The sequence below is a fragment of the Pan paniscus genome, chromosome 1, assembly GCF_029289425.2.
Source record: "Pan paniscus chromosome 1, NHGRI_mPanPan1-v2.0_pri, whole genome shotgun sequence".
Classification (NCBI taxonomy): Eukaryota; Metazoa; Chordata; class Mammalia; order Primates; family Hominidae; genus Pan; species Pan paniscus.
In genome coordinates, this window is record NC_073249.2 from 183,289,297 (window position 1) to 183,302,909 (window position 13,613).

The window sequence follows — 13,613 nt, forward strand, 5'->3', positions numbered from 1 at the left end:
CCTGACCCTTAGTCTGAATAAGTACAGGGCCCTGTTGCTGTCTGCCAGAGCATTCCTTTATACTTCTTGTTACACATTTAATGGATTGATGCCTGTCATCCATGTCATTCACTCAATAGCTATATGTTAAATCCATATAAGGTGTCTAGAGTAATGTCTGGCACCCAGTCACTACCCAATACATGTTAGCTATTGTTATCCTCCATATCTGGAGACCAAGGAAAGGCAGAAGAGCCCACAAAGGAGAAAAAACAAACAGTCACTAGGAAGGAAAGAAGAAAAGCAGGGGAGAGTTACTCTTTCACTCATTTCCTCTATTAGGCTCACCCTTCTGACGCCGCTCCTCCTATGGCACCTGGAGCTCTTTTCCCAGATATTTGCGTGGCTGTCTCCTTTTCATTTTTCATGTCTGTGTTAGGTCAGGTTTCCCAGAAGAAGACCCTGAGATGAAGTGATTTATTAAGTAAGGGTTCCTGGGGGAAACTGGCAAAGCAGAAGGGGAAGCCGAACAGAGAAGGGGAAGAAGCCAAGCAAGGGGGGATTTCAGGCCATGTTCTTGGAAGAGTAGCTTCAGCCTGACCTCAGGGGGACCCGTGAGTGGAAATTTATGCCTCAGTGTTGTCCCCACCCCTGCCAAGGGCGTGAGCCTTCATACCTCCTAGCCTCCTTAGTCATCTGTTGAGGGCTACCAGTGGGGCTGAGAATGGCGGGTGATGAGTACACCCTCTTCGGGGACTTTCTAGCTTGCATGCAGACAGAGTGGCTCCAGGAAGTCGAGGACCGTCCTCCATAAAAGAACTGGTGCTAGCTGCTGGAAGGCAAGGCACGCTGAAGGTGGGGCTGCGTCTGCCTCTCACCCCCTCACCAAAAATGGTGGAAGGGGATCTGAGGGGTCTATCGTGTCTCCACTGAAATGTCACCCTCTCAGAGAAGCCTTTGCTGACCAGCTGACCACCCTATCTAAAATAGTTTTCCATCACTGCGACGGCACTCTATTTCCTTCACATAATTTAGCACAATCTGTAGTTTGATTTCATTTTTGTTTAACAACTGTTTCTGCTGCTAGACTCTAAGGTCTAGCAGGGCAGGAATCTACATTACTTTATTCCTGCCAGATCTCTAGCACTAGGACAGTGCTTGGTATATAGGAGGTGCTCAATCCATCTGTTTTGAATGAATGCATTAATGAATTAGGCACATGCACTGAGCGCTCAGCTGGGTGAGAGGCAGGTAACTCCAGATGTATGTATAGGGGGCTAGCTGCACCGTGCTGGCCAGAATGTGGCCCGCACAGTTGTGCTTGTGAAGGGGCCATAGAGGGTCAACTCCTCTCTGAGGCAGCAGACATCACCCCGAGGCTGTGTATCTCTCTGGGTCCCCAGCCCTTTGTGCAAAGTGGGATGGAGCCCATGGGGATCCAGGCATATGGGCAGTGGGATTCAGAAGTATAGGGGAGCTTCTGGTAAGGGGCTTGAAGCTGCATAGGCGCATGTCATGGACACCTCCCCACACACATGACACCAACACCACCCAATGCCTCAGGCTAAACTGGCCTCAGTGAGGGCAGACTAGGCTGCGAGAGGGCGGCCTTGCATTTGGGAAAATATGGCCCTGGCTCTGAGTAAGACCCATGGCACTTATTAGCTGTGTGGTCTTGGACTTCTCTAAGTCTCAGTTTCCTCTTCTGTAAAAAGGGGATAATACTGACTTTGCAGCATTATAGGAAGGACATGAAATTGTGTTTGTAAAGAGCTTCATCAGAGCCTGGCACATTGTAGGTTCTTGAAAATAGAAGCTATTTGATGATTATTAGAATTAGCATAATCAAGCCTCTAATAGCACCAGTTTGGAGAACTATTTAAAAGCTAATCCCACCAGGCCCCATACCCTGGTAATCCCCGACTGTCTGAATGAGAGCCTGTTTCAACATCCATCCACCTTCTTCTGCAGTTGCCCTCCCCCACCCAGCTCCCCACTGCTCCTTCCTCAACCTCTTAAACTCTCAGCCCCTTCAGACTTCCTCCCTGCAATTCCTGCCTAACTGAGGACACAGCAGCTGCCTCCAGGGGAGGCCACCATTCCACAACCACAGAGTAGTGAGGCAGAGCAGCATCTTTCTCACTCTCAAAAGCCACTCCCAGATCATTATTCCTTCAGCCTCATGGAAAAATCCCTGCTCATTTAAGGCTCATGCCATCTGGCTCTTGCAATTCATTTATTCAACTAAGATTTATTGAGTGCTTTTTCTTCTTTCTATTTCCATACTTTACCTTCTTTTAGAAAAGATTTCAGTGACTTATAAAAAAACATGTAATAGAAGATGCCTGGCACATAGTAGGGCTCTCTATCTAGCTGACTAGATGAATACACTTTGAAATGTCACATAGATGTTCACCTCTCCCCAGTGCCCCTTCAGAGGTGGGTTTCATCGAATGTAAACAGGGAAGTAGAAGACTCAGTCTTATGCCTCTCTTGAATTGTTCACTTGGGAGCTGGCTCACCATTTCAAATGTTCTTCTAAGCTCTACAGGGAATCACATACCATAATGCTGGTCACCACCTGGAGCTTGTAATATCCTACCTCAAGAAAATAAATATTTGCTGTCATTGTTATCCATAAGAAACTCTATAAGCAAACTATTACAAGGGCATGTGATGCATTTTAAGGGCTGCCACGTGTTTCAATTTGTCTCTGCTGGGAAGTATTTCCATGGGTCCCAATGAAGAGGTGGGGGATGAGGCAGGTTCTCTGCCCCTTCACCACAGCCTCTTTTTATTCTCTTTAAGACCATTGCCCAACACTGGGCTGCCATATTTACTTGCTTTAATGAAGGGCAGTGCAACTTGAAAGAGGAATTACAATGCAGGAAGAGAATGTGGTAGCTGGGTAATAACAAGGATTTTCCCAGAGACCAAAGAGAAAAGTACCTAAGAGTGGAGGGCTATCTTCTCTCTCCTGTCCTCCATTAGACAGCCTCTCTCCAACTGCATTCTTCATCAACCCTTCCCACGCCCACCAGTGCAGCTTTTTTCACTTTCAGAAAATCCCTTCCTTCCCCACCAGTCTCCTGGATTCCTTCCTTTCCCCTGTGCAATTCTCCAAGCCAGGACAACTCCTTTGGAGTCATGTCTGCAGGCTTCGTGAAGTTGCATCAGCATCAGTAATGCTGGAGTTGGAACCTCCTCCCAAGATCATTCTTGTGGAGAAGGGTGTTGGCATTTGACAGCCCATCCTTCAAGACGGGTGAGAGCCGTCTAATAGGGCTTTCTTTTCGATATCCAATATTTCCATTGGCTTCTTTACATACTGCACCTGCTGAGTAAAATGCATTCGTATCCATAGCTCAAACACAGACATTACTTCTTAGGTCTAGTACATTCTAAAGCCACATTGAGAAAGGAAATAATTCCTTAATTGCCTCATAATTAGCAGTGTGTCTTCTCTATTCCCTGGGAATCAGTAAATCCGATTATTGTGGCAAGGGTAGATGTCTGTTCCTTTCTTGATCCCCTCTGGGGTTTGTTCGAATAAGAATATGGTCATAGTCCCTTTAATGATTTCTCAATAATTTTCGCAAGAGAGGCTTTGATGGTTTGATTTTAGGGAGCCTCAATTACATCCTTGCCAAGGGCTGATATCAATTTGGGGAAAGGGAAAGGGGAGGACCTATTCTCCCAGTTACATAAAATTAAAGATAAATATATGAAGAGAGAGAAAAAATGACAACAAGAACAGGAATCAAGACAGTGTGATACTGGCATGGGATAGACATCAAATCAATGGAACAGAAATGAGAGTCCAGAAATAAACCCTTACACTTACGGTCAATTGATTTTCCACAAAAGTGCCAAGGAAATTCAATGGGAAAAGGATAGTCTTTTCAACAAATGGCTCTGACACAATTGAATATCCACATGCAAAAAATATGAATTTAGACTCTTGTCTCATGCCATGTGTAAAAATTAACTGGAAATGGGTCATAGACCTAAATGTAAGACATAAAATTATATAACTCCTAGAAGAAAACATAGTAATAGTTCTTCATGACTTTGGGTTAGGCAGAGTTCTTAAATACAATACCAAAAATCACAAATAATTAAAAAAAGGAAAAGTTGGACTTTATAAAGATTAAAAACTTCTCAATCCAAAGAGCACCATTAGGAAAGTGGAAAGACAAACCACAGACTGGGAGAAAATATTTGTAAATCATATATCTAATAAAAAGATTTGTACCCAGAACATGTAAAGAACTCTTAACAACTAATAAGAAGGCAAATAACTCAATTTAAAATTGTGTGGGATGGCCGGGCGTGGGTGGCTCATGCCTGTAATCCCAGCACTTTGGGAGGTTGAAGCGGCTCATCACCTCAGGTCAGGAGTTCAAGACCAGCCTGGCCAATATGGCGAAACCCCGTCTCTACTAAAAATACAAAAAAAAAAAAAAAAAAAAAAATTAGCCAGACGTGGTGGCGTGTGCCTGTAATCCCAGCTACTTGGGAGGCTGAGGCAGGAGAATCCTTTGAACCTGGGAAGTGGAGGTTGCAGTGAGCCGAGACCATGCCACTGTGCTCCAGCCTGGACAACAAGATGGAAACTCCGTCTAAAAAAAAAAAAAAAAAAAAAAAATCATGGGAGGCTGACACAGGTGAATTGCTTGAGCCTGGGAGGTGCAGATTGCAGCAAGTCAAGATTGTGCCATTGCACTCCAGCCTGCGGACAGAGCAAGACCTTTTCTCGAATAAATAAATAAATAAATAATAAAATAAAAAGAAATAAAAATTAAAACTAAAAATAAAAAGAAATTGCAGACGGACACAGTGGCTCATGCCTATAATCCCAGCACTTTGGGATGCTGAGGTGGGTGAATCACTTGAGGTCAGGAGTTCGAGACGAGCCTGGCCAACATGGTGAAACCCCATCTCTACTAAAAATACACAAATTAGCCAGGTGTGGTGGCAAGTACTTGTAATCTCAGCTACATGGGAAGCTGAGACAGGAGAATCGCTTGAACCCAGGAAGCAGAGGTTGCAGTGAGCCAAGATTGTGCCACTGCACTCCAGCCTGGACGATAGAGTGAGACTCTGTCTCAAAAAATAAAATAAATTAAGGCATAAGAACTGAAGAGACATTTCACCAAAGATCACGTATAAATGGCCAATAAGCACTTGAAAAGATGCTCAACATCATTAGTCATTAGAGAAATACAAATTAAAACCCCAGCAAGATACCACTTCACACCCACTGGAAAGGCTATAATAGAAAAGATAGGCAATAACAAGTGTTGGTGAGGATGTGGAGAAACTGGAACTCTCTCATATGTCGCTTACGGGAATGTAAAATGGTGCCATACTTTGGAGACAGTTTGTCAGATTCTTCACATAAATTTACCATGTGACCCAGTAATTTCAATCCTAGGTATCTATCTGCCCAAGAGAAAGGAAAACATATGTCCGCAGATGGATTTATATGAGAATGCTCACAGCAGCATTATTTGTAATAGCCAAACAGTAGAAACAACCCAAATGTTTATCAACTGTGAATGGATAAACAAAATGGAGTATGTCCATACAGTAGAATACTATTTGGCAATAAAAAGGAATGCAATATGGATAGATGCTACAGATGAAGCTCAAAAACATTATGCTCAGTGAAAGAAACTAGACACAAAAATCATATATTGTATGATTCCATTTGTATAAAATGTCCAAGAAAAGAAAATCTATGGAGACAGAAAGTCGATTAGTGATTGACTGTGGGAAAAGGAACTGACTGGAAATGAGCGCAAGGATTCTTTGGGGGATGATAAAAATGTTTTTAAACTAAATCATGGTGATAGTTGCACAATTCTATAAATTTATTAAAATTATTGAACTGGCCAGGCGCGGTGGCTCACATCCGTAATCCCAGCACTTTGGGAGGCCAAGGAGGGTGGGTCACGAGGTCAGAAGTTCGAGACCAGCCTGGCCAACATGGTGAAACCCCATTTCTACTAAAAATACAAAAAAATTAGCTGAATGTAGTGGCATGTGCCTGTAATCCCAGCTACTCCAGAGGCTGAGGCAAGAGAATTGCTTAAACCTGGGGGTGGAGGCAGAGGTTACAGTGAGCCGAAATTGTGCCACCACACTCCAGCCTGGGTGACAGAGCAAGACTCTGTCTTGGAAAATAAATACATAAATAAATAAAAATTATTGAACTATACACTTTTTAAAAAAGACAACAGGGTAGAAAAAAGAAATGGAACCGAGGGTAATATTAAGATCCAAAGGTACTCATAGTAGAGATGGACTCTAAATATGACTGAGCTTCCTGACAGTCAAAGGAAAAAGGGAAACAGGCTTGATTATGTGATTCCTAGGTATCCTTAAGATTAAAAACCAAAATAAACTAAACTAGGTGTTAAGGAGCAGCTTTGTTTTTTCAGTTCCTTAGACCTAAGAAAAATTTCTTCTAGTGAGAGGATAATACATGAACTAGTGAACATCCTGGATACTAGCCTACAGTGAATTTATTTTATTTATTTATTTATTGTTTTGAGACAGAGTCTTGCTCTGTCACCCAGGAGTGCAGTGGTGTGATCCTGGCTCACTGCAACTTTTGCCTCCTGGGTTCAAGCAATTCTCCTGCCTCAGCCTCCTGAGTAGCTGGGATTACAAACGCCCATCACCACGCCCAGCTAATTTTTTGTATTTTTAGTGGAGACGGAGTTTCACTATGTTGGTCAGGCTGGTCTAGAACTCCCAACCTCAGGTGATCTGGCAGCCTCGGCCTCCCAAAATGCTGGGATTACAGGCACGAGCGACCGTGCCCAGCCTACGGTGACTTTAAATATTTTTTGACAGTTTCATATAATGCTTCTTATTGTCATTAGAGGAATTAAGCTAGAGTTGTGCTATCCAATACGGTAGACACTAGCGACATGGGGCTATTTAAACTAAAATTAAATAAAATTGGAAATTTGGTTCCTCAGTCACCCTAGTCAGTTCCAAGATCTCAATGCTAGTGGCTAGTGGCTTCCATACTGGACAGTGCCTGTAGAGAACATTTCCCTCAATGCAGAAAGTTCTGTTGGACATGCTGGTTTGGAGGGCAGTTTAGTAAAAACACATAAAAGTTTGGAGTTGCAAATGGTGGTGAAAGAGTGATGCTGTCTCAACTTTGGCCAGGGCAGAGCTTTCAAATCTACTTTCATAACCTCATACATTGAGAACAGGGACAGAAAGACGGCTTGGGGAGAGGAGTAGAAATTTTATTTTTAAAAATAGGACAAGGCTTAACATAGATATATTTGGGCTTTTGAACATGGAGTGGTAGGATAAACTGAGGACCACCAGGGCACACTTGGGGAACAATGTTTTTGTTAGTTGAGCTGTTTAGCTAATGACTGTGCTTTTGTTTTGCAGAGCACCCTTTGGCTGGCTTCTCATTTGCTGAATGGTATATTCAGGCTGGCAGGATTTTTATATACAAAACAGAGGAGGGCCAGAGCCAGCCTGGCAGGGAGAGGCTGTGGAGTGGATAGTGGGTGGGAGAACGGGAATGAGAAGGGGAAAACTGTGGCTAATGCCTTTGGGAGAGATGCTAAAGGGGCATGGATTTTGAAGGAGATTCTCAAGGGATTCTGCTGTGCATAGGGTCATGTAACCTCCTCCAGCTCTTCAAGAAATGTTCAGTCACTTTGGAGTCGGGTTTGTACTGAGGGGCATTTCGTGGTATGTAGGGACTGACTTCAAGTCTGGTCTTGGGTGTCAGATGCAATGGCTCAAGAGGACCCAATCATGTGTGGGTTAAAGGCTGGGCCTTTTCTGGGATTTTCTCCCCATCAAGTGATACCCAGCTGCATCTTGGTTAAATTGTTCCTTTCAAACTTCAGAGTATAACTTCACTAGGACTGCCAGGCTTGCAGATTTATGGCACAAAGAAATGAAGACTGATCAGCCTGAGAGGGGATGGAATTTGGAATACCAGCTCCAAATCAGGGGGAAACCGTGGCAACCACCTTGAGATAGAAATGACAACTATGGTGGTGCAAGTTCTTCTCTGTGCCCATATCTGCCTTCCTGAAGCATGAGATGTACGATGACCAGGGTAACCAAAGGGACATGTGGTCACCTGACTTGTCACCAGACAACAGCTCTTTCCGCATCATGACACAGGCCATATGCCAAGAGGGGATGGATCTTGGCAGTATGAAAAGTCTGTCTTTCTTGTCGATATTCCACCAACAAGTGGTACCCATCTCCACCCCAGCCTTCCTCATCTGGAGAGAAACGGAGGGATTGAACAGCTGATAGCTTGTACCAGAGTCCAGGGAGGTAGAGGCAGACTACTGCAAGAGATTAGAGGAGACAACTAGGCCAGAGAAAGTGCTAGGTGGTTGGAAGAGGTTTTCCTCCTTCTGGCCTTGAGCAGGTGGCCATTTGGGGTGCAGTGAATGCCCGCATGAAAAGGCCCTTGCTTACTAAGGTGCTGTTTGGGTTCAGCCATTTCTGAAAACGTTTCTCTGGCTACTCTCCTCATGTGTTGAAAGAAACACTCAAGTCAGATGTCAACAATGATTTCGTACATTTTTCTTTGATTTTTTTGTTTGAGACAGGGTCTTGCTCTATTGCCCAGGCTGGAATGTAGTGGTGCAAACACAGCTTACTGCAGCCTCTACCTCCCAGGCTCAGTTGATCCTCCCACCTCAGCCTCCTGAGTAGCTGGGAATACAGGCATGTGCCACCACACTTGGCTGATTTTTGTTTTGTTTTGTTTTGTTTTGTAGAGAAGCAGTCTCACTATGTTGCCCAGGCTGGTCTCAAACTCCCGAGCTCAAGTGATCTTCCTGCCTTGACCTTCCAAAGTGTTGGGATTACTACTGCATCCAGGATTTTGTACACTTTTCGATGCCTCAGGTGTGCATTTGTTGACTGATATGGTTGTTTATGACAGATTTTTTCCTTCCTTGCATGCTTAGATTGTATCTTGGAGTGAAATCATCCAGAAGTGTGGAGCAAGGCCAGTGTCAGCTGTGACCAGATTCCATCACATCTGTGAAGTGAGCAAACATGGTGGCATCTAAGGCATGGTGAACTACACACCTAGGAACAAAGGATACCTGGCATGAAAGGGAACAAGAAGGCACCCATGGGGGAGGCTGCAGTCTCTCCTGGCACTGGCGCTTCCAGGGGGTGTGGTTGTTAAGAACCGACGGTTCAGCCAGGCAGCCACAGACAACCTTTAGGACAGGCAGCCAGGAAGACAGCTAGGGGGACACATGTGATCTGACCAGGTCTGGGGCAGCAGCCGCAAATTGTTGTCACTAACGAACCATATGGTGATCCACTGCCACTTTCCAAGGCCTGTCTTTCTTTGGCTACAGCCAAATTGGAGAATTAGCTGGTATGTGATAGGAATCACCAATTCTGTATATTTCAAGCTGTTTGTGGTTTTCACTAACATCTCTAATTATCCCAGGGATGTAGTCTAGCTTTACTTTGTTTGGCTAGGGAAGGAGAAGGCAAGAGATCACACTAGGTCCTTCCTCTGGAAAAAAAAAGAAAGCTCTTAATCCACGTAGATCAAGGATCTGGTGTGGGAATGCAGGCTGCTGGTGCTATGGATTTCAACGACACCTTCGGAAACAAGGAGAATGACTGCAAGATAGGGTTGGGGCCTTGCTGGGCCTTCCATGGGGTGGACTCAGGTCAACAGCTCCATTTACCCTGACCCCATATATTCCCACTCTGACCATGGCATCACGGTAGCATTCTGGAGTTCTAGAAATCGGTGTTAGCTCAGAGATGGTATCCAGGTATCTTGAAAATGTCAGGGGCAGCCTCAGGCCCTGAAAAAGGATAGAGTGTTAGGAACAGTAGGGATCAGCTCACCCTGCTGACCCACCTAGCCCTTGCCTCCCTCACCACTCCCCCTCAGAAGGTGCATTACTCAAGATTCTTTCTGTTGCACCCGAACAAGAAAGGACAATATATTGGTTGACATAACTCAAAAGCCCAGGGTGTGGAAGAAAAAGTTTAAATTGTGCATTGTGCTTTTAATGTGAGTCAGTTATAACCAGTATTTGTTTTTCTTGTATAACTTATGCAAGGGGGAAAAAAAACACTTTACAAATACTTTTTTTCCCAACACCAAGAAACTATACCAGCCTTGTACTGCTGTTTGGTTTAAACAAGAGCACTGAAGTCATACTCAGTTCAGGTGAAATATTACAGGGTTGCTGGAAAGTTCAATTCCTTATAACGAACTTACAAGGAGTAAATACAATTTTCTACAATAAACAAGCATCATAGTCTCAGGGTTAAGGGTTGTAAAACAATAAACCATTGCAGTTAGAGTAGAATGTCAGAGGAGAGCTTCATGCATACAAACTGCTCAATATCATGATGACAAGGTATAAAATAAGAATAAATGTAATTTGAAATAAGATCTTAACTCCATATGGTTAATAGTCTCTCTCTTTCTCTCTCTCTTTCTGTGTGTGTGTGTATATGTGTCTCTCTTTCTCTGTACTTTGTACCTTTCACCTTACTTCTAATTTTTGCCACACAAAAAATTATGTCCAGTCCAGTGCTTTGCATTCTCAAAAGCACTGTGTCGATAACTATTCATTCTCTGAAGATTCCTTATTTATTGGGATTGAAACCTCTGGTTTCAATTACAATGTTAAACAAAGATGAAATAATAGACTGGTGCTTATAATATTTTATTTTCTCAAAGCCTAGACTAGATACTCAGAAATGGCTGGGTTCAAGGACTCATATAACTGTCATCACGTTTCTCTCTGTTTCTGTGCCTGTCTCCATCCCTCTCCATCTCTCATCTTGGTTTATTCTCTGGTTCACATTGCTTGTTGGCCTCATTCTCTTCTATTGCAGAATTATTCCTTCACATGGACAGTGAAAATGGCTAAGGCAGCTCCATCTTCCACTCTCAGAGAATACAGGAGCATTTTCTTGATAGTTCTGGCAGAAAACTCCCAGGGAAGATTCTGATTGGCTCAGCTTGGTCATGTGCCCATCTGTGAACTAATCACTACGGCTAGAGATTGGAAATGGAGTAGTCTGATTTGCAGGCTCATGTCACACACCCACCTTTGGGTCTTGAGGATGAGGACTGAGTGGGGATCAGTGCCCCCTAAGCCACATGGAATGAGGGAGAGGTGGTTCCCTAAAGGAAAGAATGCCAGCAGACAATCTTGATCTAGGACAAACAGATGGAAGGTGGTGTTATATCAGGTCGATGGGGATAATAAAATTGTGATGTTGCTCATCAATGGCCATTTGGCAGTAAGGCCCAATACTCTATGAACAGACCATTTTTTTTTTTTTTTTTTTGAGACTGAAATACTCAGGCTGAAATACTGAAATACAGTGGCTTGGTCATGCCTCACTGTAGCCTCGACCTCCCAGCCTCAAGTGATCCTTCCGCCTTAGCCTCCTGAGTAGCTGAGACTACAGGTGCATGCCACCATGCCCAGTTAATTTTTAAAAAATTTTTTTGTAGAGATGAGTTCTCAGTATGTTGCCCAGGCTGGTCTTAAACTCCTGGGCTCAAGTTATCCTGCCTCGGCCTCCCAAAGTGCTGGGATTATAAGTGTTAGCCACCGCAGCAGGCCCAGACCAGCATTTTTAATGCTGATATGGGTTATCAGAATACATCTAAGGAATGTGAATTTGGAGCACCATTCAGGTGTGGGCTGTTGCACCCTTCACTTACCAGCACTGGATTGGGTATTGGGAGGCATGCTCAGGGGATGCTCCAGTGGCCTGTAATTCCAATGTTGTTTTCATGTGCTGCGAAGGTGCAGCTGCTATGTTACAAAGGTCATGTCCTCGTATCACCGAGACCATCTTTAATGAGGGAGCGTAGACCATTTGGAATGGCAAAAGGGTCTGGAAAAGAGGCTTGGCTGACAGCCTAGGGCAATGCTCAGAAGCTGTACTTATAGCCTTGAATTATATAACCCAAATCTACCTCTCTGCCCCAGATGAATGTGGGTGACTGGCAAAGAGCTTTGCTAGGAAGATGTCTAGCTGTGGTTGACAGTGAAAGGGAAGAAGTAGGTCTCTTGGCAGGAAGGGTACAAAGCTTCTCTTATGGCCCGAACGCCATTCTCTAGGAATGACAGAAATTGCCCTAATTATTAGGTATTGTACAGGATTCCTTGTGCCTCATACATGGTCTGTGGAAGCAGTTGGTACTGTTTCAAAAAGGCTACCCCGCGGCACTGAGTCCACGCATGATGATTTTAGGCCTTGGGGAGGGAACAGATGCTGGGGCTAATTAGGGCATGATTCCTCTGGCCCAAGATGGCAGAGGATGTCCAAATAAAATGTGACACCTGCGCCCCAGTGCAGTTCATAGAAAACACTGCCCACCAACCCGCCCTTCTGGAGATGACTCAGCGTGCGATGCTTTTTGAAACTGGCACACCTTGATTGCTGTCTTCTGAAACTGGACAGTCAAGTCTGGAAGGCGTATTTCCTCCTGTGCCCAGCTACCCCAGCAAAGATCAAGAAGCATCCTCGGTGGCAGGAGGGTGTTGGGAAAAGTTCTTATCAGTTTTTGGATTTTCTGTTTTGAGATCATCTCATCAAAAAATGGTGAGATTCTAAGAATTATTTTACCCGCAGAACTTCAATTGGCAAGACTAGAATTGCTCCCCAAGGGGACTCCCCAGCCCAAGGGACTGAACAGAACATGATTAAATGTGCTTGGCATGCTCTATGCAGATCGGATAGGGCCTTGGGGCTGGTGTGAAGATGTTCTCATCCACACGCTGCCCCCGGAACGGTGCTGCTGACTGAGCACTCTCTATCGTGATAGTCGGGCTGTAGCCATGATCACTTGTTGATCTTGTTTTAGGCTTGGCAACAAGGAGACAGGGACAGTCTCTTTCAGGATGCCACCAAGCTGAAGGATAAACTCCAAGTGGTTTACGGCTTGTCACTGCACAGAAAACAAGTTCAGAGCCTGTAGAGCAGACATCTGTTGTTTTGGCCTGCTCCAAAGCCATTTATCCTTCTCCCCGGTCTTTACTTGGGGAGTCACATCTCAGCCACTCTCAGTCTTTGTAGTTTAGGGGGAAGGGCAAGGGCACTAACAACAGCCTTTAGGCAATGAGAGATAAAGGCAGATTCCTGATGATATTGTTCAAGCCAGGGGTTGGCAAACTTTTTCTATAAAGAGCCAATAGTAAATATGTTCAGCTTTGTGGGCCATGTGGTCTCTGTTGCAACTACTCAGCTCTGTGGTTGTAGGGTACAAGCAGCCATAGACAATATGTAAACAAATAAGCACGGCTGCATTCCAATAGAAAGTTATTTACAAAACAGGTGGCAGGCTAGATTTGGCTCACAGGCTGTCATTTACCAACTCTTTTTTTAAGCACCTGGATCCAGCTGAGCCTGAAGCTAACTGCCTCTGTGATTTTTCAGTGAATGAACCAGCAAATCCCCCTTTTTCCCTGTAGTAATTTGAGCTGGTGTTCTGTTATTGCAACTGAAAGATTTCTTGCAATTTATCCAGGTGTAGAGCCAGGTTTGCAGACTGGAGGTTGAGTTTCAAAATGCGTTTGGTGGCCCCAGATAGGCAGAAAATAGCTTAGCAA